We start from the raw sequence: 27900 nt of genomic DNA, 5'->3' as shown, positions 1-27900 counted from the left end.
ACAATGTCGCCTCTCGCCATTCTTGCAAGCATGGACTATATTAAATCAAACACCCCAAAGTCCAGGCCTGCCTCTATGACAGTGATCACGGCACAGCAGTTCTTGTTCTTGGGCTTTTTGAGATTTCAGGCTCTTAAGAGAATGTCAATAAAATAATGGCCCCTCCTCCCACAATGTTTGGCAAGCAATTTTAGGGCATTCATGGACCCTCTCAGGACCTCTATAAGCCTTGGTTTAAACTCTTTACTAATTACCATCTAATTTTCCTTTTTTTTTTTTTTTTCAGACGGAGTCTCGCTCTGTCCCCCAGGCTGGAGTACAGTGGCGCAAGCTCTGCTCACTGTAAGCTCCGCCTCCCAGGTTCACACCATTCTCCTGCTCCCAAGTAGCTGGGACTACAGGCGCCCGCCACCACACCCGCCTAATTTTTTGTATTTTTAGTAGAGACGGGGTTTCAGCGTGTTAGCCAGGATGGTCTCGATCTCCTGGCCCCGTGATCCACCTGCCTCGGCCTCCCAAAGTGCTGGGATTACAGGTGTGAGCCACTGCGCCCAGCCCATCTAATTCTCCTTCTTTCCCCCTCCCTGAATCCACATACTCACACCCACTGCATAATATAGTCCTCTTTCATTTGGCTAATGTACTACAGTTTTGTACTATTGGGTAACCTGACTTAATGAGCAGTGGCCAATGATCACCAACCACTAAAAGGCTCCAGGAGACAGATCAAGACGAGTAATCGCGGGGCATGGAGGTGAGACAGAGTAGGAAATGGGACTTGGCCCCACCCCACTAATGTGTTTTTCCATACGTTCTCAGTGACCACCACACCCTACAGCACCACCCCAACTGGCACCATACCTGCTGACCAGACCTCGCAGGTATGGTATGAAGAAACTATAGGCAGCAGCCTGCCATAAATCTTACTCAAGGGAGTGAGCTCTACCACTCACACGAGCTCAAGGACAATGACCAATCCTAATCACCAGCCTCATTATAATACTAAAATCACCACCCAGGAAGACGCTTATCTGCCACTTTCTGATCATATGTTAGCACGATTCCTTACCGTGTCTGCACTCCACCCCACACACGTAGTGATGCTCACTTACCTCGTGAATCATGCATGTCACCCTCCTTAAGACACCGCAATGCACTCCCCTCAGAGAGCCAGCTGGAGAACCCCTCCTCCTGTGCTGTCTCCCTTATGTCCAACCTTTCTAGGTATGAGTCTTTTTTTTTTTTTGAGACAGAGTCTCGCTGTCTCCCAGGCTGGAGTGCAGTGCAGTGGCTTGATCTTGGCTCACTGCAAGCTCCACCTCCCAGGTTCACGCCATTCTCCTGCCTCAACCTCCCGAGTAGCTGGGACTAAGGCGCCTGACACCATGCCCGGCTAATTTTTTGTATTTTTAGTAGAAATGGGGTTTCACCGTGTTAGCCAGGATGGTCTTGATCTCCTGACCTCGTGATCCGCCCGCCTTGGCCTCCCAAAGTGTTGGGATTACAGGCGTGAGCCACCGTGCCCAGCCTTTTTTTTTTTTTTTTTGAGAGAGTTACGCTCTTGTTGCCCAGGCTGGAGTGCAATAGCACAATCTCGGCTGACTGCAACCTCCGCGCCCCCGGGGTTCAAGCAATTCTCCTGCCTCACCCTCCCGAGTAGCTGGAATTACAAGTGCCTGCCAACACGCCCGGCTAATTTTTTGTATTTTTAGCAGAGATGGTGCTTCATCATGTTGGCCAGGCTGATCTCGAACTCCTGACCTCAGGTGATCCGCCCGCCCCAGCCTCCCAAAGTGCTGGGATTACAGGCGTGAGCCACCGTGCCTGGCCCATAAGTCTTAATATAGCCTTGTCTGGGAAACCTGCTTGGCCTTGTGTCAATTTCTATTACACAGGAGCCTAAGAACCTGTGGTTGGTAATAAGGGGAAAAAACGAACAAAGAAAACATCTGTATCCAGAGACTAGAACATAAAGGAGACCAAAACGTTTCTCCTGAATTCAAAGTGGGCAAATTTGGGGGTAAAACAGCACAGTTCCTTTTAAAGCTTTAAAAGCTTATATAAAAAGCTCAAGTTCTCCCTACATTGCAAAAATATTCTTTCTTGAATAATTTTTTTTATTCTACTTTCAGGTGACTTCAGTACCACAGAGCATTTAAACAAAAAATTTAGGATAAAAAGAGCCAAACCAGCCAGGCGCAGTGGCTCACGCCTGTAATCCCAGCACTTCAGGAGGCCAAGGCGGGCGGATCACCTGAGGTCAGGAGTTCAAGACCAGCCTGGCCAACATGGTGAAATCCCGTCTCTACTAAAAATACAAAAATTTGCTAGGCATGGTGGCAGGCACCTGTAATCACAGCTACTCGGTAGGCTGAGGTGGGAGAATCACTTGAACCCAGGAGGCGGAGGCTGCGGTGAGCAGAGATCGCACCATTGCACTCCAGCCTGGGCCACAAGGGTGAAACTGTCTCAAAAAAAAAAAAAAAAAAAAAGAGCCAAACCAATTGACATATGCAGCAGAATCCACATTCCCGGGACATGGGCCAGATTCACAATCACATCAATAATCCCAGCTTGGTTTTTAGCCAGAAGCATTCAGGGAAGTCAAGATAATTCAGAGCCATCCTAGGAATCTCACTCATTTCTGGAACTTAAATTCCGGCTTACCTGAACACCCAGAGGATGCTGAATTGTATACTTAGCAACTAACCTTCTGTTAGAGGAGAGTGGTTTTTCATTTCCCTAAAGACTTGAGATAAGTAACTTGTGGGGACAATGAAGCCCCTACCTGGGTGTGGGGGAAGGGCCCTGCAATCAACTATAATACACCATGCAAGAATTTCAGCAGAAAAACCAAACAAGCAAACAAAAAGCAGCATGAACTGGGCCACCAAGTTGCAGGTCTACCTACTATTCATTTATCCACTGAAGAAACACTGACTACCTGCTATTTATCAGGTCTGTCCTGAAGCATCTACATAGCACAAAAATGAGTAAGATTTGTCCAGCACATGAAACTATTTATATAGACTGGGGAAGTTCAGGAAGGGCAGGACAACAGCAAGCATTTACAAAGTACCTGTTACTTAACAGGCACGGTAGTAAACATTTCCTATGTGTTATTTCATTTAATTTCCCAGTCAACCTTATGAGGGATGAAATAATAGTTCCATTTGAAGATGAGGAAACTGAAGCTTGGATAGGTTCTACCACTACCATAAAGAAGTTATAATTGGAACTCTGGTGAGTCTGACTACAAAATCGTTAATCCAGGCTGTGCTCTCGTCATCTTCTGGTTGGGTGGCTAGGAATGAAAGATCTCAGAAACATTTCTGACATGATTAAATAGTTAACAGAGAGCAGAAAGGTTGTCTATATCGGTGATACTGTCTTCTGACAGGGACTTTCATGTCCCCTTATTTAATCTTCACTTCAGTTGGGTGTGGTGCTCATACCTGTAATCTCAGCACTTTGGGAGGCCGAGGCAGGAGGATTGTTTGAGCTTAGGAGTTCAAGAACAGCCTGCACAACATAGCTAGACCTTGTTTCTACAAAAAATAAAAAAAACTAGCTGAGCATAGTGGCATGTTCCCATCGTCCAAGATACTCAGGAGCCTGATGTGTGAAGATCACTTGAGCCTGGGAGGTCGAGGCTGCTGTGAGCCATGACTGCACCACTGCACTTCAGCACTTCTATGTATTTTATGTTTCTAGACAGGGTCTCACCCTGTTGCCCAGGCTGGAGTGCAGTGGCACTATCATGGCTCACAAGAGCCTCAACCTCTTAGGCTCAAGCGATCTTCCCACCTCAGCCTCTCAAGTAGCTGGCACTACAGGTACACACCACCATGCCCAGCTAATTTGTGTGGGTTTTTTGTTTTTGTTGGTGTTTTTTTTTTGAGACAGAGTCTCGCTCTGTCGCCAGATCATGCAATGGCGTGATCTCGCCTCACTGCAACCTCTGCCTCCCGGGTTCAAGTGATTCTCCTGCCTCAGCCTCCCGAGTAGCTAGAACTACAGGTGCACACCACCACACCCAGCTAATTTTTGTATTTTTGGTAGAGACAGGGTTTCACCATGTTGGCCAGGATGGTCTCCATCTCCTGACCTCGTGATCCGCCTGCCTCAGACTCCCAAAGTGCTGGGATTACAGGTGTGAGCCACCACGCCCAGCTGTGTGGGGGTTTTTCTTTTTTTTGGTAGAGACAAAGTTTTGCCTTGTTGGCCAGGCTGGTCTCAAATTCCTGGGCTCAAGCAAGCCGCCCACCTTGGCCTCCCTCACGCTGGGATTACAGGCATGAGCCACCAGGCTCTGCCTATGTTTTCATTTTTTGCAACCAAATTAAAGAATCCCAAATTCTCAGATGGGCTTTGAATTAATTAATTCTATTAAGGTCAAGAAACTTGATTATTCTATCATCCACGGGTATTTAAAATACCTTTATAAAACAAAAGGTTAAACATTTTTATGTATCACAGATTCTGATTCATTTTCTACTTTTAAAGCTGACAAAAATAACATGGCTTTAAGCGACACAAAACACTTTCCTTATGAGCTGAGACTAACCAAAATAAAATTCAAACCCTTTTTTTTTTTTATTTTTTATTTTTTGAGAATAGGGTCTCACTATATTGCCCAGGCAGGTCTCAAACTCCTGGGCTCAAGCCATCCTCCTGCCTCTGCCTCCCTAAGTGCCAGGATCCTTAAAAGTTGAAATGTAACACAAAGGATCTCCTCAATGTCACCAATAGCATATACTTTGCTTAATGACATTTCACTTACTTCTGCCTAAGTAAATATCTTTGATAAACTACATTCATAAAAACTTGAAAATGTTACATAAAACAATCTATTACGCAAAAACTTGAGGCCAATTTATCCTAGAAAGATCCTATGCCAATTTATCCTAATCTTTATAAATTCTCATAAAACATAGAAGTCTACCTTTACAGATAAGCTTCTATTAAATCTCCATTACTGTTTATAATTATAACAGGTTTTCCCTTTAGAAGTAATTTGTAGTGTTGGATGGCTCTGCAACAGCTCTGATTAATATAACTGCACAAGATACAGTGATCTCCAGAATATATCATGACATTATTAAGGGAAATCAAACACAAGCTCAGAAATTAATTCACGGCCCATGCTATTTCTTGCAATAAAATTCTCTCTTTCCCTTCCAGCTTCCTGGAAAACAGCCATAAAGTGGTTGATAAGCTTTGGAGTCAGGCCTTCTAACTCTTCACTTGGTCAAGGAAAATAATCTTCTTGACCCTCTCCTCTTTATGATTATTTTTTTAATTGAGACAGAGTCTTGCTCTGTCACCCAGGCTGGAGTGCAGTGGTGCAGTCTCGGCTCACTGCAACCTCCACCTCCTGGGTTCAAGCAATTCTCCCACCTCAGCCTCCCAAGTAGCTGGGAGTACAGGTGTGTGCCACCACACCTGCCTAATTTTTTTGTTTTTAGTAGAGACAGGGTTCTGCCATGTTGGCCAGGCTGGTCTCGAACTCCTGACTTGAAGTGATCCGCTTGCCTCAGCCTCCCGAAGTGCTGGGATTACAGGCGTGAGCCACCGTCTCTCCTCTTATATAAAATGGGAAAATAATACCCACCATGAAGGGTTGTTGTGAAGAGTAATGAGATAAATGCCCAATCGACAGGTGCTCCCACTCCCCAATTCTTTTCATGCTCTAAAATTGTATTATTAGATAATTATCTTTCCTGGCCCCTTATCTCTGTGAACAGAAATTAGCTCATCACAGATTTTTAATCAAAGATGCTTATACAGAACCTGCTTTCCACACTGTGAAAGGTAGGAACAGCAGGACAACCTCTGTCAGTTTAGATAATGCCATGTAATATAAAAAAAGGCTGTTTTAACACAAACTAGGAGAAATCTTGACAGGCAGTTACTCTTGCTCTTCAATTGCTGCTAGAGAGAATGGCTTAATATGTGTTGCTTAAATTTGTTGGACATTGCACAACAAACTGATTGGGGAAGTTTTACTAAAAAGCTGTATTCCTGAATACCAGATATTCTGCAACCTGTTTCCAAGGGTGGCTTGCCTCTAATGGACTTGCCTTCAATTTTTTTCCAGGCTAAGGTAATCTCTGTCATACTCAACAATGTAAGAATTTTGATCAATCACTGTCATGAGCTACAGTGAATGAACATGCTTTTAAGAGAAATCAATCCTTCTTGTAGCTACTAACACTCCTTCAAACATACTTCAATGACAGAAACAGAAATAACAACCAGGCTGAAAAAAGTTAGCCCTCTATTTCACAAAAACATTTCTAACTTAATATCTATCATTCTACTCTTGACCTCCCCTTAATTAGAAACTCAGAACACCTAAACGTTTTAGACTTCTTGCAGATAATATAACCTATTGGATCCATTTTTCTACAAGGTTTGAATTGTAGACCTCATGATTTGCCCACCCTGGTCTCCCAAAGTGCTGGGGTTACAGGAGTGAGCCACCGCGTCTGGCCGATATTGACAACATTTTCTACTGCATTTCTGTGTCCTATGTTATAAAGCTCTTAGTGGGAAAAAAGAAATCTTTTAAAAAACTATTTTCCAACCAAAAGGAACTAGTATAGCTTCTAAATTATAGGGGGAAAAGATTCCTGGAACTAAATATACCCTCTGTTTTACAGTATATATATATGTGTGTGTGTGTATATACATATGTATGTATGTAGGTATTTGGCTTTGCCAAGAACCAAATTCACAGCTCAGCACTAGTATAATTGTAGAGGATCTCACAGACTACTTACCTATCTATGATCTGTTATTCCTACTATAGACATGTACAATTTTCCTACTCCTGATTTTTTTATTTACTATTTGGATTTTTCCATTATGCATCATTATAAGCCACATTAAATTATATGTGATAAGGAATTTTTTAAAAAAGTATTACTATTTGCATCCAGTATGAACTCACTGCCAATTTCTCACTATCTAACAAAACAAGCCAGATGCAGTAGCATGTTACAGTCCCAGCTACTTGGGAGGCCTAGGCAGGAAGACCCCTTGAGCTCAGGAGTTTGAGGCCATAGTGTGCTATAATCATGCCTGTGAGTAGCCACTGCACTCCAGCCTGGGCAACATAGCAAGAACTCATTTCTTTCTTTCTTTCTTTTTTTTTTTTTTTTTTTTGAGACAGAGTCTCACACGGTTGCCCAGGCTGGAGTGCAGTGGCGCGATCTCTACTCACTGCAACCTCCGCCTCCTGGGTTCAAATGATTCTCCCACCTCAGCCTCCCTAGTAGCTGGGATTACAGGCGCCCGGAACCATGCCTGGCTAATTTCCTATATTTTTAGTAGAGACAAGGTTTCACTATGTTGGCCAGGCTGGTCTTGAACTCCTGACCTTGTGATCCGCCCGCCTCGGCCTCCCAAAGTGCGTAAGCCACTGTGCCCAGCCAGCAAGAACCTATTTCTAAAAAACAAAACAAACAAAAACCTCAAACATATTATTCTACATTTTTGCTTAACATAAACTGCCCTTCTGTTTCCTGATAATTCAAATTCTGTCTATCCTTGAAAAACCAATGTAACTCTCTACTTCAAAATGTCTTCACTGACTACTATGTTTACAGGTCTATCACTGACCTTAAACATTTATACATTTAGTCTGTGTCACAAAGTTTAACACTTAAAAATACACTATCCTATGCTGTTTGATGATTTTGTACTTTATTATCATCATTCTAAACAGATTGCAAACACTTTGGGATATACTTCCTTTGTCCTAGACTTGTGTGAAATATGGACTAAAAAAATTTTCAAATACTTGACAGCTACCACTATCTACTATGATAAAAACTTAGAGTTACAATGTATAGATGTATATGTACAGAGGAAAAGCTCACTGTATTCTCTATGTATACATGGCAACCTCGCTAGGGAGAGGAGACACTTAAAAAAACACAATAAAATAAGAATTATAAATAAATTCAAAGGAATAAAAAAAAACAAAGTTCCCATTCCAGCAGGTGTAGCTTAAAAATACAAATAAATAAAAAATACAAAGTTATCAGTATATTTTGAGGACAGCTCAAATGACAAAAGGTAAAAGAAATAAGGCCGGGCGCGGTGGCTCACGCCTGTAATACCAGCACTTTGGGAGGCCGAGGCAGGCGGATCACGAGGTCAGGAGATCGAGACCAGTCTGGCTAACACAGTGAAACCCCATCTCTACTAAAAATACAAAAAAAAAAAAAAAATTGCCAGGCATGGTAGTGGGCGACTGTAGTTCCAGCTACTCAGGAGCCTGAGGCAGGTGAATGGCATGAATCTGGGAGGCAGAGCTTGCAGTGAGCCGAGATCGCACCACTGCACTCCAGCCTGGGTGACAGTGACAGAGTGACGCTCTGTCTCAAAAAAAAAAAAAAGAAAAGAAAATGAGAAGTCATATTGCATCAGGCAAATATGAGAACAGACCAACTGCATAGATAGGAAGATAAATAGAGCATTTACTTATGGCGATGAATCACGATGGAGATACTGAGAACTAGGAATGGAAAAAATAAGACCTCCACTATTACTTGCATACTTACGAGAGTTTAATCAGTGACTGAATCACAGAACTTTACAGGTTTATAGTCTGTAAAGGCTGTCAAGTCTATCCTCATTACATAAAGAATATGAGACTTCAGAGAATTTAATGACTAGCCCAAGTTCTAATAAATCACAGAGAAATAACATTAGAAACTACATATTCTGGTAAATAGAATTATTATTGACTCCCAGGACATACAACTATAATTTTTGACACACAGTAACAAGGAATACATGAATGCTTTATCTGCCATCTGTCATCTGCCCCTTTTTGGAAAATCTACATACCCACAACATACATACACCCACACACATCCAATCACACCACCATCAATACCACCATCATCCCACAAAGTAAATGACAAAAATGTCATGGTTACCATATGCCTCACCCCACCATATTACAGAAAAGCAGCTGATTAAAGGAGAGCTTATTCTCTTGAGACTAATGTGATGCTGATTACACATGACAAGTTGTCATACTTCATAATAAACCATGTGGAAAACCTAAACCAGAAAATGTCTGCTGCTGTTAGGACACAAAGGCTATTTATTTAGCTGACCAGTGACACAGAGAGATTCAGTGATTTGCATTTAATTAATCCTCTCCACCTAGTTTTTCTAAAGCACAGAGCTACACAGTGGGGCCAATGCTGCATAAATTCTGGACTATAAACCGAGATACAAATATTTCAAAGACAAACAGACTTTAGCACACTAAGTCCCACCCACTTGTTTCAAATGAAGTCAAGTGAGTCAGTAATCATTATATTCCAGCCCTAAAATTCATTCAGAGCTATCAAAGTGAATAGAAGATTAACAAGTTTAGCCAAGTTGAATGGACTAGAGCTCCCAGAGCAAAATACTTTCGAAATCTATGGTTCCCCAAACTGGAAACACATTTAAATTACCTATAAAACACATTAAATTATAGATTCCCAAGTCCTAGCATGCAGTATCTGGTCCTGCAGGTCTAGGGTAGAGCTCCATGATCTTTGTTTTAGCAAGTATTCAGGCAATTAGCCTTGCGATAACACTCTAGACAGTACAAATAATTACAATCAAATAAAAAAGGTCCACTGAACATATAGACAGAATGGTTCAATTGTTCATTAAATAGCAAAAACAAATACCTCAAAATATACCTTACTGGACCAGCAATTAAGAAACCAGATGTTGGCCGGGCACAGTGGCTCATGCCTGTAATCCCAGCATTCTGGGAGGCCAAGGCGAGCGGATCACCTGAGGTCAGGAGTTTGACACCAGCCTGGCCAACATGGTGAAATGACATCTCTACTAAAAATACAAAAATTGGCTGGGCGTGATGGCGCGCTCCTTTAATCCCAGCTACTCAGGAGGCTGAGGCATGAGAATTGCTTGAACCCAGAAGGCAGACGTTGCAGTGAGCAGAGATTGCACTACTGTACTCCACTCCAGCCTGGGAAAGAGTGTGAGACTCTGCCTGAAAAAGAAACCAGATGTTTGGGGCAGAGTGGCACTTTGGGAGGCTAAGGCATAAAGATCGCCTGAGCTCAGAAGTTTGAGACCAGCCTGAGGAACATGGCGAAACAAACGTCTCTACAAAAAAAATAAATAAATAAAGGAGCAAGATTTTTTTTTTTTTTTTTTTTTTTTGAGATGTAGCCTCACTCTGTTGCCCAGAATGGAGTGCATGGCGCAAACTCAACTCACTTCAACCTCTGCCGCCCAGGTTCAAGCGATTCCCCTGCCTCAGCCTCCTGAGTAGCTGGGACTACAGGCGCCCGCCACAACTCCTGGCTAATTTTTTTTTTTTTTTTTTTTGAGATGGAGTCTCGCTCTGTCACCCAGGCTGGAGTACAGTGGCATGATCTTGGCTCACTGCAAGCTCTGTCTCCCGGGTACACGCCATTCTCCTGCCTCGGCCTTCCCAGTAGCTGGGACTACAGGCACCCACCATCACACCCACCTAATTTTTTTGTATTTTTAGTACAGAAGGGGTTTCACCGTCTTAGCCAGGATGGTCTCGATCTCTTGACCTCATGATCTGCCCACCTCGGCCTCCCAAAGTGTTGGTATTACAGGTGTGAACCACCGTGCCCGGCCAATTTTTTGTATTTTTAATAGAGACGGCATTTCACCATGTTAGCCAGGATGGTCTCGATCTCTTGACCTCATGATCTGCCCGTCTCGGCCTCCCAAAGTGCTGGCATTACAGGTGTGAGCCACTATGCCCAGTCTTTTTTTTGTTTTGTTTTAAACAACCAAATTCCAGACAGCCAATCATGATTGCAGTTTTCAGGTTCTAGCGTTATCATACCCCCTAAGCATCTTGCAGATTGGGAGACAGACTGATGGAGGACAGATCTGAGGGAAAAGAATGCAGAATTCCACCATGCACCACCCAAGGTCTGGCTTCATAGTGGTCGAGATCAACCATCTCCTGTTCCTGATAGAAAAGCTAAGATAAGAATGAAACAGTACACATCTCTGGAAATAATATATTATGGCTCAATTTCAAATTGGGTTATACAAATCTGCCTTGAAAAGCTGATGTAAGCCGGGCGCAGTGGCTCATGCCTGTAATCCCAGCACTTTGGGAGGCCGAAGCAGCCGAGGTCAGGGGCTTGAGACCAGCCTGACCAACATGGAGAAACCCCATCTCTACTAAAAACACAAAATAAGCCAGGCATGATGGCACATGCCTGTAATCCCAGCTACTTGGGAGGCTGAGGCAGGAGAATCACTTGAACCTGGGAGGCAGAGGTTGTGGTGAGCCAAGATCGCGCCATTGCACTCCAACCTGGGCAACAAGAGCGAAACTCTGTCTTTAAAAAAAAAAAAAAAAAAAAAGCTGATTTGAGATAGCAGGACTCCCCAAATTGATCTACACATTAATGTAATCCCCATCAAAATTCCAACTCTGTTTTTTCCAGAAATAGACAAGCCAATCCTAAAATTAATATGGAAATGCAAGAGACACAGAATAGTCAAAGCAATCTTGGAAAAGGAAGAACAAAGTTGAAGGGCTCACACTTCGTAATTTCAAAATTTACTACAAAGCTACAGCAATAAAAATAGTATGGTATAACAACAGGTATACAGACCAATGGAATTGAATTGAGAAGGGAAAAATAAATCCATACATATATGGTCAATTGATTTTTGAGAAAGGTACCAAGGTCAATCAATGGGAGAAAGAGTAACTTTTCAACAAATGGTGCTGAGACAACAAGAGATCCCCATGTGTATTAGTCCATTTTATTTTGTTTATGAAAGAATACCTGAAACTGGATAGTTTATAAAGAAAAGGAATTTATTTCTCACAGTTCTGGAGGCTGAGAAGTCCAAGGTTGAGGGGCTGCCTGTGACCTCAAACAGAGTCCCGAGGCAGCACAGAGTATTACATGGTGAGGGGGCTGAGCATGCTAATGTGTGAGCTCCAGGTCTCTCTTCCTCTTCTAATAAAGCCACTGGTTCCACTCACATAACTCATTAATCCATTAACCCACGAATGGATTAATCCATTTGTAACGGCTACTATACTTTGCTTTGTTTAAACCCTCCAAATCTCATGTTGAGAGTTGATCCCAAATGTTGGAGGTGGGGATTAATGGGAGGTGTTCGGGTCACGGGAGTGCATCCCTCATGGATGACCTGGTACCATCTTCAAGGTTCTCAGTGAGTTCTTGCTCAGTTCCTTTCTGCCAGAACTAGTGGTTAAAAAGAGCATGGCACCTCCCTTCCTATTCTCACTGGCCTCTGTTCTTGTCATGTGATCTCTGCACACATGAGCTTCCCCTTTCCACCATGAGTGGAAGCAGTTTGAGGCCCTCACCAGATGCAGACGCCAGTGCCATGCTTCTTAAACAGTCTGAAGAACCAAGAGCCAGGCCAGGTGCGGTGGCTCACGCCTGTAATCCCAGCACTTTGGGAGGCCGAGGCGGGCAGATCACGAGGTCAGGAGATTGAGACCATCCTGGCTAACATGGTGAAACCCCGTCTCTACTAAAAATACAAAAAACTAGCCGGGTGTGGTGGCAGGCGCCTGTAGTCCCAGCTACTCGGGAGGCTGAGGCAGGAGAATGGCGTGAACCTGGGAGGCGGAGCTTGCAGTGAGCTGAGATCGCACCACTGCACTCCAGCCTGGGCGACAGAGCGAGACTCCGTCTCAAAAAAAAAAAAAAAAGAAAGAAAGAAACAGGAGCCAAATAAACTTCTTTTCTTTATAAATTACCCAGCCTCGGGTGTTCCTTTATAGCAATATAAATGAACTAAGACAAGGACAACGTGCTCAAGATGCAATTACCTCTAAAAGCCCTCATCTCCTAATACTGCCACATTGGGAGCTAAGTTACAATATGAATTTGAGGGGACACTGAAACCACAGCACTATGCAGAAGAACTTATCTGAATCCCTACTTCAAACCATATGTAAAAATTAACTCAAAACAGATCAGGCCAAGCGCAGTGGCTCACGTCTGTAATCCCAGCACTTTGGGAGGCCGAGGTGGGTGGATCACAAGGTCAGGAGTTCGAGACCAGCCTGGCCAACATGGTGAAACCCCGTCTCTGCTAAAAATACAAAAATTAGCCAGGCATCGTGGTGCACGCCTGTGGTGCATGCCTGTAATCCCAGCTACTTGGGAGGCTGAGGCAGGAGAATTGCTTGAACCCAGGAAGGTGGAGGTTGCAGTGAGCTGAGATAGCACCACTGCACTCCAGCCTGGGCGACAGAGCGAGACTCCATCTCAGGAGAAAAAAAAAAACACAGATCAAAGACCTAAATTTAAACTAAAACTATAAAATTCTCAGAAGGAAACACAGATGAAAATGTACATGACCTTGTATTAGCCAATGGTTTCTTAGATAAGACACTCAAAGCATAATAAAAAAACGTAAGACAGGTCGGGCGTGGTGGCTCACGCCTGTAATCCCAGCACTTTGGGAGGCTGAGGTGGGCAAATCATCTGAGGTCAGGAGTTCAAGACCAGTCTGGCCAACATGGTGAGACCCCCATCTCTACTAAAAACACAAAAAATTAGCCTGGCATCGTGGTGTGCGCCTGTAATCCCAGCTACTTGGGAGGCTGAGGTGGAAGAATTGCTTGAAGCTGGGAGATGGAGGTTACAATGAGCCAAGATAGCGCCACTGCACTCCAGCCTGGGCGACAGAGCGAGACTGTCTCAAAAAAAAAAAGAATAGGCAACTACAAGCCCTTCCTCATGCTCTCAAAAAAAATAAATAAATAAAATAAAGACAAACTGGAATTCACCAAAATTAAAAATGTTCGTATGTCAAAGGATACTGCCAAGAAAGTAAAAAGACAAACTATAGCATGAATGAAAATATCTAGCAATCATGTATCTGATAAGAATCTGGTGACCAAAACATATAAAGAATTCTTACAACTGCCCGCGGTGGCTCACGCCTGTAATCCCAACACTTTGGGAGGCCAAGGCGGGCAGATCACTAGAGGTCAGGAGTTCCAGACCAGCCTCGCCAACATGGTAAAACTCCGTCTCTACTAAAAATACAAAAATTAGCCAGGTATGGTGGCAGACACCTGTAATCCCGGCTACTCAGGAGGTGGAGGCAGGAGAATCGCTTGAACCTGGGAGGCTGAGGTTGCAGTGAGCTGAGACCACACCACTATATTCTAGCCTGGGCAACAGAGCTAGACTCTGTCTCAAAAACAACAATAACAACAAAGACTTCTTACAACTCAATTTAAAAAAACTCAAGTAGGCCAAGTGCGGTGGCTCACGCCTGTAATTCCAGCACTTTGGGAAGCCAAGGCGGGCAGATCACATGAGGTCAGGAGTTCGAGACTAGCCTGACCAACATGGCGAAACCCCATCTGTACTAAAAATACAAAAATTAGCCGGGCGTGGTGGTGGGCACCTATAATCCCAACTACTCAGGAGGCTTAGGCAGGAGAATCGCTTGAACCCAGGAGGCGTAGGTTGCAGTGAGCCAAGACTGCGCCATTGCACTCCACCCTGGTGGGGTTGGGGGGAAACTAACTAAAAATTGAGCTACCATATGATCCAGCAATCCCACTGCTAGGTATATACCCAAAAAAAGGAATCAGTTTATCAAAGAGCTATCTGCACTCCTATGTTTGCTGCACACTGTTTACAACAGCCAAGGTTTGGAAGCAACCTAAGTGTCCATGAACAGATGAATGGATAAAGAAAATGTGGTACATATAGACAACGGAGTACTATTCAGGCATAAAAACAATGCGATCACCTGTAATCCCAGCATTTTGGGAGGCTGAGGCAGGAGGATCACTAGGTCAGGAGTTCAAGACCAGCCTGGCCAACTGGTGAAACCCCGTCTCTACTAAATATACAAAAATTAGCTGGGCATGGTGGCACATGCCTGTAAACCCAGCTACTCGGGAGGCTGAGGCAGGAGAACTGCTTGAACCGGGACCCAGGAGGCAAAGGTTTCAGTGAGCTGAGGTCATGCCACCGCACTCCAGCCTGTGCTACAAAGCAAGACCCTGTCTTAAAAAAAAAAAAAAAAAAAAAAGAATGAGGTCCTGTCATTTGCAACAACATGGATAGAACTGGAAGTCATTGTGTTAAGTTAAATAAGCCAGGCACAGAAAGACAAACATTGCATATTCTCACTTATTTCTGAGATGTAAAGAAACAACTGAACTCATGGACACAGAGAATAGAAGGATGGTTACCAGAACTAAGAAGGTTAATGGGGGTCTGGGGGACAGCAGGAGGTGGGGATGGTTAATGGGTTAAAAAAAATAAATAAATAAAGAATGACTAAGACCTACTATTCAACAGCCCATTAATTGTACATTTTAAAATAACTTAAAGAGTAACTGAATTGTTTGTAATTCAAAGGATAAATGTTAAGGGGACGGATACCCCATTCCCTATGATGTGTTTATTTCTCATTGCATGCCTGTATTAAAACATCTTATGTACCCCATAAATATATATATACACCTACTATGTACTCAAAAAATTTAAAAAAATAAAAAAAAATAAAAATACATTTAAAAATTAAAATTAAAAATAAAACCACAATGAGATACACTCAATGAGATTACAGCACATCCCCTAGAATAGCTATGTTGGCAAAGAGATGGAGAAACTCTTACATATTGTTGGCAGGAAGCAAAATGACATAATCACTTCATAAGACAGTTTAGCAATTCCTTATAAAACAAAATATATTCTTTTCACCATACGACCCAGCAGCTGTGCTCTCTGGTATTAACCCAAATGAGTTAAAAACTTACATACACACAAAAACCTACACACAAATGTTTATTCATAACTGCCAAAATTTGGAAGGAACTGAGATGTTCTTGAAAGGTGACTCAATAAACAAACTATGGTATATTCATACAACGGCATATTATTCAACAATAAAAAGAAATAAGCTACCACAATAAGGCACCACTTCACAACCTTTAGGATGGTTAATATTAAAAAAACAGAAAACAAATGTTGGTAAGAATATGGAGAAATCAGAACCTCTGTACACTGGTGATAGGAAGGTTATTTATGCTGTAACATAGATGAATCTTGAAAACATTGTGCAAATATGGTTTGGCTGTGTCCCAACCCAAATCTCACCTTGAATTGTAATAATCCCCATGTGTCAAGGGTGGAGCCAGGTGGAAACAAATAAATCATGGGGGTGATTTCCCCCATACTGTTCTCATACAGAAAATTGGTACTGGGAGTGGGGCACTGCTATAAACATACCCGAAAATGTGAAGCAACTTTGGAAATGGGTAACAAACAGGCAGAAGTTGGAACAGTGTGGAAGGCTCAGGAAAGAACAGGAAAATGTGGGAGAGTCTGGAACTTCCTAGAGACTTGTTGAATGGTTTTGACCAAAATGCTGACAGTGATATGGACGATACAGTCCAAGTTGAGGTGGTCTCAGATGGAGATAAGGAACTTATTGGGAACTGGAACAAAGGTGACTCTTGCTATGTTTTAGCAAAGAGACTGGTGGCGTTTTGCCCCTGCCCTAGAGATCTGTGGAACTTTAAACTTGAGACAGATGATTTAGGGTATCTGGCAGAAGAAATTTCTAAGCAACAAAGCTTCAAGAGGAAGCAAAGCATCAAAGTTTGAAAAATGTGCAGTCTGATGATGCAGTAGAAAAGAAAACTCCATTTTCTAGGGAGAAATTCAAGCCTGATACAGAAATTTGCACCAGTAACAAGAAGCCAAATGCTAATTGCCAAAACAATGGAGAAAATGTCTCCAAAGCATGTCAGAAACCTTCCAAGCAGCTCCTCCCATCACAGTCCTAGGAGGGAAACAGTTTCCTGGACGAGGGCCAGGGCCCCCTCCTGCTGTGTGCAGCCTCCGGACTTGGTGCCCTGCATCCCAGCCACTCCAGTCGTGGCTAAAGGGGCCAAGGTACGGCTCGGGAAATGGCTTCAGAGGGTGAAAAGTCCTAAGCCTTGGCAGCTTCCACATGGTGTTGGGCCTGCGGGTGCACCCAAGTCAAGAACCGAGGCTTGGGAACCTCTGCCTAGATTTCAGAAGATGTATGGAAATGCCTGGATGTCCAGGCAGAGGTGTGCTATAGGGGTGGAGCCCTCATGGAGAACCTCTGCTAGGGCAGTGCAGAAGGGAAATGTGGGGTGGGAACCCACACACAGAGTCCCCACTGAGGCACTGCCTAGTGGAGCTGTGAGAAGAAGGCCACTGTTAGCCAGACCCCAGAATGGTAGATCCACTGACAGCTTGCACTGTGCACCGGGAAGAGCCGCAGACACTCAATGCCAGTCTGTGAAAGGAGCCAGGGGGGTGGCTATATACGCTGCAAAGCCACACAGGTGGAGCTCTCCAAGGCCACGGGAACCCACCTCTTGCATCAGCACAACATGGATGTGAGACATGGAGTCAAAGGTCATTTTGGAGCTTTCAGATTTGACTGCCAGCTGGGCACGGTGGCTCACACCTGTAATCCCAGCACTTTGGGAGGCTGGGGGGGGCGGGGTGGATCATGAGGTCAGGAGTTCAAGACCAGCCTGGCCAAGATGGTGAAACCCCATCTCTACTAAAAAAAAATACAAAAATTAGCTGGGTGTGGTGGCGGATGCCTGTAAGCCCAGCCACTGGGGAGGCTGAGGCAGGAGAATTGCTCAAACCCGGGAGGCAGAGTTTGTAGTTGGGCTTACTTTAAATGTTATTAAAAACAACACCCATATTTTAAAAAACAAAACAAAATAAAAACTCCAAAGCAAGTAAACTCTCACAGATATATAATGTTGAGGTGGAAAAAAATTCTGTGCACAGAAGATGTCATCAAGCTAGCCAACCAGAGATACCCACTTTTTGTAGGCTTGTCTCCTACAAAAATACCTAAATAAATAAATAAAACTCAAAAAACAGGGCTGGGCATAGTGGCTCACACCTGTAATCCCAGCACTGTGGGAGGCTGAGGTGGGTGGATCACCTGAGGTCAGGAGTTTGAGACCAGCCTGGCCAACATGGTGAAACCCCATCGCTACTAAAAATGCAAAAATTAGCCGGGCGTGGTGGTGGGCACCTGTAATCCCAGCTACTCTAGAGGCTGAGGCGGGAGAATCACTTGTACCCGGGAGGCAGAGGTTGCAATGAGCTGAGATCATGTCACTCCATACTCCAGCCTGGGCGACAACAGTGAGACTCCGTCTAAGAAAAGAAAAAAAAAACCTCAAAAAAAACAAGAGATCCCAAAGAAAACGAAATCTATAAAAATGTTTGGAATTCAAATTAATGATCTTAAGGAAATTCACTGAGATACAAGAGAGTACAGACAATTCAACAAAATCCAAAATACAATTCATAATCTTAATTAGAAATTCAATAGAGATAATATAAGAAAAAACCAAACGGAACTGAAGAACTCAAAAGAATAAAATAAAAACTACAATTAAGAGCTTCAACAATAGAACAGAACAAGCAGAAGAGTTTTTTTTGTGTGTGTTTTTTTTTTTTTTTGAGATAGAGTCTCGCTCTGTCACCAGGCTGGAGTCCAGTGGTGTGATCTCAGCTCACTGGAACCTCCACCTCCCGGGTTCAAGCAATTCTCTTGCCTCAGCCTCCCGAGTAGGTGAGACTACAGGCACACGCCAACACGCCCAGCTAATTTTTGTATTTTTAGTAGAGACAGGGTTTCACGATGTTGGCCAGGATGGTCTCCATCTCTTGACCTCATGATACACCCGCCTCAGCCTCCCAAAGTGCTGGGATTACAGGCGTGAGGCACTGGGCCTGGCCAAGCAGAAGAATTTCTAAACTTGAAGACAGCTGTTTTGGAATAATCGAGTCAAGCAAACAAAAAAAGAATAAAAAGCCAGGCGCAGTGGCTCATGCCTGTAATCCCAGCATTTTGGGAGGCCAAGGGGGGCAGATCACCTGAGGTCAGGAGTTCAAGACCATACCAGCCAATGTGGTGACACCCTGTTTCTACTAAACATACAAAAATTAAGCAGGCATGGTTGTGGGTGCCTGTAATCCCAGCTACTTGGGAGGCTGAGGCAGGAGAATCACCTGAACCCAGGAGGCGGAGGTTTCAGTGAGCCGAGATCATATCATTGCACTCCAGCCTGGCAACAGGAGCAAAACTCCATCTCAAAAATAAATAAATAAATAAATAAAAGAATAAAAAAATGAAGAAAGCCTAGTAGACCTATGGAACATGATTAAGCAAACAAATATTCAAATAATGGCAGTTTGAAAACAAAAAGAGATGGGAAAATGCACAGAAAACCTATTTTGTGAATTAATAGCTAGAAACCATCAAAGTCCTGAAAGAAATGTGGACATCCAGATCCAGGACACTGAAAGGGTCTCAAATAGATTCAACCAAAAAAGGTCCTCTCCAAAGCACAATACAGTCAAACTGTTAAAAGTGAAAGACAGAATTATAAAAAAGCAGAAGTGTCAAGTCACATAGAAAGGAATCTCTATTAGGCTGGGCGCGGTGGCTCATGCCTGTAATCTCAGCACTTTGGGAGGCTGAGGCGGGTGGATCACAAGGTCAGGAGATCGAGACCATCCTGGCTAACATGGTGAAACCCCATCTCTATTAAAAAATATAAAAAATTAGCCGGGTGTGGTGGCGGGCACCTGTAGTCCCAGCTACTCAGGTGGCTGAGGCAGGAGAATCACTTGAACCCGGGAGGCAGAGCTTGCAGTGAGCCGAGATCGCACCACTACACTCCAGCCTGGGTGACAGAGCGAGACTCCATCTCAAAAAAAAAAAAAAAAAAAAAGAGAAAGGAATCTCTATTAGACAAAGAGCAGATTTCTCAAAAGAAATGTTGAGAATGGAATGATAAATCCAAAGTGTTACAAGAAAAAAACTGCCAAGCCAAGAATATTACACTCATGGAAGCTATTCTTTTTTTTATTATTATTTTTTTTGAGACAGGGTCTCACTCTGTCACCCAGGCTGGAGTGCAGTGGCATCATCTTGGCTCACTGCAACCTCCACCTCCCAGGTTCAAGCGATTCTCCCACTTCAGCCTCCCAAGTAGCTGGGATTACAGGCACGCACCACCACGCCCAGCTAATTTTTGTATTTTTAGTAGAGATGAGGTTTCACCATGTTGGCCAGGACATGGTCTCGAACTCCTGACCTCAAGTGATCTGCCCACCTTGGCCTCCCAAAGTGCTGGGATTACAGGCATGAACCAGGAAGTTATTCTTAAGAAACAAAGGTGAGGGCCGGGCGCAACGGCTCATGCCTGTAATCCCAGCACTTTGGGAGGCCAAGGCGGGCGGATCACAAGGTCAGGAGATCGAGACCATCCTGGCTAACACGCTGAAACCCCCTCTCTGCAAAAAAAAATACAAAAAAATCAGCCGGGCGTAGTGGTGGGCGCCTGTAGTCCCAGCTACTCGGGAGGCTGAGGCAGGTGAATGGCATGAACCCAGGGGACAGAGCTTGCAGTGAGCCGAGATCATGCCACTGCACTCCAGCCCGGGCGACAGAGAGAGACTCCATTTCAAGAAAAAAAAAAAAATAGAAATGAAGGTGAAATAGTCTTTTGCAGAAAAGCAAACTCTGAGAGAATGAATCACTAGACTGGCCTTACAAGAAATGCTCTAGGAAGTCCTACATCTGGAAGTGAAAGGACAGTAACTACCATCATGAAAACACAAGTAAGGATAAAACTCACTAGTAGCAAATTAAAAAGTGAGGCCTGGTGCAGTGGCTCACACCTGTAATCCTAGCACTTTGGGAGGCCAAGGCGGGTGGGTCACAAGGTCAGGAGATCGAGACCAGCCTGGCCAACATGGTGAAACCCCGTTTCTACTAAAAATACAAAAATTAGCCGGGCATCGTGGCGCACGCCTGTAATCCCAGCTACTCAGGAGACTGAGGCAGGGGAATTGCTTAAACCCAGGAGGTGGAGGTTGCAGTGAGCCGAGATTGCTCCAGCCTGGCGACAGAGCAAGACTCAGTCTCAAAAAAAAAAAAAAAAAGAGGAAGAGTAACTTGTGAGGCTGAGGCAGAAAGAGTTTGCCTGTGAGACTTTACCAGGTACTGCCTCATTTTGCAGGCTCCATTCTGCACTCCAGCAAGAACTTCAGTTGCTTCAGGTACAGTTCCAGCAAGCCCTTGTGTGGTATCCATTAGATCTCTAGGGGTACGGCTGCCGCTACCTAGATTTCAAAAGACAGGGCCTCCTGCGGAGCCATGGGCTCAGGAACCCAGCCCTCAGAGATCCACGAAGCCCAGAAAGGGGGCCAGACACAGAGCTGCCAGAGGGACAAGGTCACACAAAATCATGGAGGTTAGGGCCACCTGAAGCCTTGGGAATCCAACTCCTGCCCAGCAAAACTTCAAGGGTGGACTCCTGCCCTAGAGCGTCCAGAAGGTGGGATCACTGTTCCAGTGGATCAGGAAGAGACATTAGCTCCTGTGTGTCCAGGTGTGACTTCTGTTTCAGTGGGCTTGGGCAGCAGAACATTAAAAGGATTATTCTTAAGCCTTAAGCAATTCTAATGAAATTTCACCCCTTGGAATTTGGGCCTAAAATTCTTTTTTTCCCCCCAGGGATCTGCCACTTCGTGACCTAAAATTCTAATGGAATTTGACATGCTAGGTTTTGGGCTTGCTTGGGACCTGTCTCTCCTTTCTTCTTTCCTAATTATCCCTTTTGGAATGGGAACGTCTATCCTATGCCTGCTGCAGCATTGTATTTTGGAGGCACATAACTCATTCGGTTTCACAGGTTCACAGCTGAAGGGGAAACTGCCACAAATGAATTATACCTTGATTTTCGCTCATACCTAATTTAGATGATATTAAGATGAGACACTGGACTATGGACTTCTGAGTTGATGCTGGAACAAGTTAAGATTTGGGGGGCGGCCGAGCGCGATGGCTCATGCCTGTAATCCCAACACTTTGGGAGGCCGAGGTGGGTGGATCACCTGAGGTAGGGAGTTCGAGACCAGCCTGACCAACATGGAGAAACCTCGTCTCTACGAAAAATACAAAATTAGTAGGGCATGGTGGCACATGCCTGTAATCCCAGCTACTCAGGAGGCTGAGGCAGGAAAATTGCTTGAACCCGGGAGGTGGAGGTTGTGGTAGGCCAACATCATGCCATTGCACTTCAGCCTGGGCAACAAGAGCAAAACTCTGTCTCAAAAAAAAGAAAAAAAAAAAGATGTGGGGGACTATTGAGATGTAATGAATATATCCTGCATGCAAGAACATGAACTTGGGGTCAGGCACAGTGGCTGACACCTGTAATCCCAACACTTTGGGAGGCCAAGGCGGGTGGATCACCTGAGGTCAAAAGTTTGAGACCAGCCTGGCCAACGTGGTGAAACCCTGTCTCTACTAAAAATACAAAAGAAATTAGCTGGACATGGTGGCAGGTGCCTGTAATCCCAGCTACTCGGGACGCTGAGGCAGGAGAATCACTTGAACCCGGGAGGCAGAGGCTGCAGATCATGCCATTGCACTCCAGCCTGGGCAACAAGAGTGAAACTCTGTCTCACAAAAAAAAAAAAAAAAAAAAAAAAAAAAGAACATTAACCTGGAAAGGCCAGAGGTGGAATATATAACTTGTCTTGCTCTAATCCACTGAGTCTTTATATCTACTTTTGGTACCTGTGGAGTTCTATGAGGCTGAGGTATAAAAACCACACATTTCTCATAACATTAATTCCAGGAACCTTTACTCCCAAAATGAAATGCTGTATAGACACAATCCCTACTGTCGAGGTGCTAACCATTTATGCATTAATCACTGCAAGGCAACTGCTCAGTTAAGACTCCTTATAAATCCATCACTGAAAATGCCTGTTGAGTCTAAATACCTGAGTCTTAGAACAATGGAATCAAGCAGTTTTTAAGATGACATGTGAAAAATTAAAAAGATATGCTATGTGTATGATAATTCGTAGGCCACATATTTATTTTGCATAATAATCTCACCATAAAAATATGATTGCAGGCCAGGCACGGTGGCTCACACCTATAATCCCAGCACTTTGGGCGGCCAACATGGGTGGATCACGAGGTCAGGAGATCAAGACCATCCTGGCCAACATGGTGAAACCCCATCTCTAGTAAAATACAAAAAATTAGCCGGGCATGGTGGCGCACACCTGTAGTCCCAGCTGCTCGGGAGGCTGGGGCAGGGGAATCGCTTGAACCCGAGAGTCGGAGGTTGCAGTGAGCTGAGACTGCACCACTGCACTCCAGCCTGGCAACAGTGCAAGACTCCACCTCATAAAAAAAAAAAAAGAAAAAAAAATATATATACATATATGATTGCAGTTTGACTCAGTAGTTTGCCTCTAGGTAAGTTAGCAAAAGTAAACAACCGAACAAAAAAAAAAGGAACACATGGTAGAGGTGCTCTTAACTGACTTCCCTTTAAGTCATTTGCTGAATTAAGTGACCCACTATACGTTCTGTTTTTTGAGACAGGGTCTCACTCTGTCACCCAGGGTGGAGTCCAGTGCTGTGATCATAGCTCACTGCAACCTCTGTCCCCAGGGCTGAATCATCAATCCCCACCTCACCTTAGCTTCCCAAGGAGGTGAGACCACAGGCATGCACCACCACCTCCTGCTATTTTTTTTTTTTGTACTTTTAGTAGAGACGAGGTCTTGGCATGTTGCCCAGGCTGGTCTTGAACTCCTGAACTCAAGTGATCTGCCTGCCTTGGCCTCCCAAAGTGATAGGATTACAGATGTGAGCCACCATGCCTGGCTGGTTTTTCTATGAAACATATTAAATATTTCTATAGGAAACTGAACACATGCAGCTAGTAGACTACTCTCTCTGGGTTTTTTTTGTTTTTTTTTTTTTGAGACAGGGTCTCCCTCTGTCACCCAGGCTGGAGTGCAGTGGCACAATCTCAGCTCACTGCAACCTCTGCCTCCCAGGTTCAAGGGATTCTCCCGCCTCAGCCTCCTGAGTAGCTGGGATTACAGGTGCATGCCACCACGCCCGGCTAATTTTTGTGTTTTTAGTAGAGATGGGGTTTCACCACATTGGTCAGGCTGATCTGGAACTCCCGACCTCAGGTGATCCACCTGCCTTGGTCTCCCAAAGTGCTGGGATTACAGGTGTGAGCCACCGTGCCTAGCCAAGTAGACTACTCTCTAGGACACTTGAATAAATTCTATGCTTACCAACAATCACAGTTATTTTATCCCCAACTTGCTTATGAAAGTTAAAGTCATTGAAACTGTATAATTTATTTAAAATCATGGACATCACTGAAATAAGATTATGAAAAGAAACTTGATGTTTCTAAGAAAGTTAATATTTAAAACAAATTTCTAGATAATTTAGAAATTTTTTTTTTTTTTGAAAGAGAGTCTCTGTGTATCACCCAGGCTGGAGTACAGTGGCGTAATCTCGGCTCACTGCAACCTCCACCTCCCAGGGTCAAGTGACTGTCATGCTTCAGCCTCCCAAGTAGCTGAGATTATAGACACACACCACCACACCCGGCTAACTTTTGTATTTTTTGGTAGAGATGGGGTTTCACCATGTTGGCCAGGCTGATCTTGAGCTCCTGGCCTCAAGTGATCCACCCGCCTTGACCTCCCCAAGTGCTGGGATTACAGGCATGAGCCACTGCACCCAGCCAGATGATCTTAGAAGTTTAAATGAAATCCAATTTAAATGGTTTGGGAAGTTATTTTAAAACATCGTTATCAAATTGAGTGTGAGAGAAAAACTGTAAAACACAGGCAGTAAATCATAAAAATCTAGATGATTTTTCAGATTGTTTTATAAGTATCTTTATATTATTATTCTACTATAAACGAATTAGAAATCATAGGTAATAGACATGATTTATGCTAGAAACATGAAATTCCAATCAACAAATCCATATTCAAAGAAAAAACCTTGACCCAACGTCAAGATACAGAGACAGGGTCTTACTACGTTCCCCAGGCTGGTCTTGAACCCCTGGGCTCAAGTGATCCTCCCACCTTGGCCTTGCAACCTGGTACAGGCATGAGTCACTGCACCTGGCCAACCCTTTCAATTAAAGTCCTACTACCAACCCCAGTGATCTAGGTAAGAAGGCTTTTATGGTAAACTAAAAATTTAGAGCAGTGCCACCGACTTTTTTAAAAATTGGAAATCATTTAGTTGGTTACAAGAACTTGCCAAGAAGAAAGAGAAAACTGGCCGGGAGTGGTGGCTCCCACCTGTAATCCCAGCACTTTGGGAGGCCGAGGCAGCTGGATCACCTGAGGTCAGGAGTTCGAGACCAGCCTGGCCAAGATGGTGAAACCCCCAACTCTACTAAAAACACAAAAAAATGGCTGGGTGCAGTGGCTCACACCTGTAATCCCAGCACTTCAGGAGGCTGAGACAGGTGGGTCACCTGAGGTCAGGAGTCCGAGACCAGGCTGGCCAACATGGCGAAACCCTGTCTCTACTAAAAATACAAAAATTAGCCAGGCATGGTGGCGCGTGCCTGTAATCCCACCTACTAAAGGAGCTGAGCCAGGAGGATCACTTGGACCTGGGAGGCGGAGGTTGCAGTGAGCCAAGATCGTGCCACTGCACTCCAGCCTGGGCAACAGAGCGAGACTCCGTCTCAAAAAAAAAAAAAATTAGCCAGTCGTGGTGGCAGGCATCTGTAATCCCAGCTACTCAGGAGGCTGAGGCAGGAGAATCGCTTGAACTAGGCAGGTGGAGGTTGCAGTGAGCCAAGATCGCACCACTGCACCACTCCAGCCTGGGCAACAGAGCGAGACTCCATCTCAAAAAAAAAAGGAAAAATGTAAAAGATAATAATAAAAGGAAATCATTCAAACACACAATAAGGAAGATGAAGTACAGAACATGTAAATATGAAATGTTCCAAATTAAAACTGAATGAAAAGTAAAAATCACAATTGATTACAACTACATAAAACTGTATATACTGATAAAGATTAGAAAACAATAAAAGAAAAACAGTTCCTCTGGGAGTTTGATGAGATTATAAATATTTGGTATCGCATGATGTTTTATGACCTTTTAGTCATTTTGATATAATTTTGTTTAGATAGCCACCTATGTCAGGGCATTAAAATATGATTCAATTTTCAAAAGTAGAACACACCAACTAGTTACATTTAATTATTTACACTAGCTTTCTTAGGACACCATCTGTAATCCATACTACTGAATTCCATCATTTCTGAATTCTTACTACTACTCACTCTTAAGCTAGAATGGCAGCAGACAAATAATAGATACCTCCATTGCGGTGGTAGAAATTTATGGATAAGAATATTTAAGAAGGACAGATGCAATACCTCACGCCTGTAATCCAGCACTTTGAAAGGCCAAGGCAGGAAGATCACTTGAGCCCACGAGTTTGAGACCAGCCTGGGCAACACTGCAAGACCCTGTCTTTACAAAAAATGTAAAAATTAGCTGGGCATGGCGGTGCGCACCTGTGGTCCAGCTACTCAGGAAGCTGAGGTGGGAGAATTGCTTGAGCCCAACAGGTACAGGCCGTAGGGAGCTGTGTTCTCAACACTGCACACCAGCCTGGGCAAAAGAGAGACTCTGTGTCAAAAAACAAAAACAAATGAAAAGAATATTTAACAAGGTGATGTTACATTTTATTTATTTTATTTTTATTTTTTTTTTTTTTTTACAGTCTCGCTCTGTCACCTAGGAGTACAGTGGCATGATCTCAGTTCATTGCAGCCTCGGCAGACTGGGCTCAAGTAATCCTTCCACCTCAGCCTCCTGAGTAGCTGGGATTATGGGCGCGCACCACCATACCCAACTAATTTATTTTTATTTTTTGTAGAGGCGGGGTTTCGCCATGTAGGCTGGTCTCGAATTCCTGGGCTCAAGTGATTGGCCCACCTCGGCCTCCTAAAGTGTTGGGATTACAGGTGTGAGCCATGACACCCAGCCTGATGTTATATTTTAATGAAGAAGACTAATTCAGGTTTCAGTAAATTTTTTGTTTGTTTTTTTGAGATGGAGTCTCACTCTGTTGCCTAGGCTGGAGTGCAGTGGCACGATCTCAGCTCACTGCAACCTCCGCCTCCCGGGTTCACGCCATTCTCCTGCCTCAGCCTCTCAAGTAGCTGGGACTACAGGCACCCACCACCATGCCTGGCTAATTTTTGTTTTTTTCAGTAGAGACGAGGTTTCACTGTGTTAGCCAGGATGGTCTCGATCTCCTGACCTCATGATCCGCCCGCCTTGGCCTCCCAAAGTGCTGGGATTACAGGCGTGAGCCACCACGCCCAGCCCCTCAGTAACTGTTTTAAGCATGATTTAGGAAGCAAATTATTTGTTTAAAGGAAATATACAACTTCACAATACAAAGAATTGTGCTAAAAACTCTACCAGAAATATAAATTCATTGTGTAAATCTAATATCCCTGAAATAATGTCAATTAAAGTAACAATTATACTGTAAATTTTAAAATAATTATGCAATTTTTTTTTTTTCTGAGATGGAGTTTCACTCTTGTTGCCCAGGCTGGAGTGCAATGGTACGATTTTGGCTCACCACAACCTCCACCTCCCGGGTTCAAGAGATTCTCCTGCCTCAGCCTCCCCAGTAGCTGGGATTACAGGTGTGCGCCACCACACCCACCTAATTTTGTATTTTTAGTAGAGACAGGGTTTCTCCATGTGGGTCAAGCTTGTCTCTAATTCCCAACCTCAGGTGGTCCGGCTGCCTTGGCCTCCCAAAGTGCTGGGATCACAGGTGTGAGCCACCACACCCGGCACATAATTATGCAATTCTAATCATGTCATGGTAAGTGTGAAATCTCTAAGGACAGATGGATTTCTATTTATTTACGTGTACACAGTACATTTTTACTTGTACTAATGGCA

The 27900-nt window shown here is 43.9% G+C and overlaps 1 protein-coding gene across 14 annotated transcripts in view; it reads right to left on the bottom strand.

Annotated features, from left to right (window-relative positions):
* Nucleotides 1-27900, bottom strand: part of BCL2L13 (BCL2 like 13) — a 107526-nt gene that overhangs the window by 48914 nt on the left and 30712 nt on the right. The window contains exon 2 of one of the 14 annotated variants that reach the window (XM_063704945.1): nucleotides 26487-26601. The exons of 11 other annotated variants lie outside the window; for them this stretch is intronic. The gene's annotated coding sequence lies outside the window, so the exon portion shown is untranslated. Of the gene's footprint in view, nucleotides 1-26345; nucleotides 26418-26486; nucleotides 26602-27900 lie in introns of those variants that run through there. 2 more of the 14 variants (XM_063704947.1, XM_063704946.1) reach the window with 2 other exon arrangements.

This window comes from Gorilla gorilla, chromosome 23 (genome assembly GCF_029281585.2).
Source record: "Gorilla gorilla gorilla isolate KB3781 chromosome 23, NHGRI_mGorGor1-v2.1_pri, whole genome shotgun sequence".
NCBI classification, from domain to species: domain Eukaryota; kingdom Metazoa; phylum Chordata; class Mammalia; order Primates; family Hominidae; genus Gorilla; species Gorilla gorilla.
This window is presented reverse-complemented; position numbering and strand designations above follow the sequence as displayed.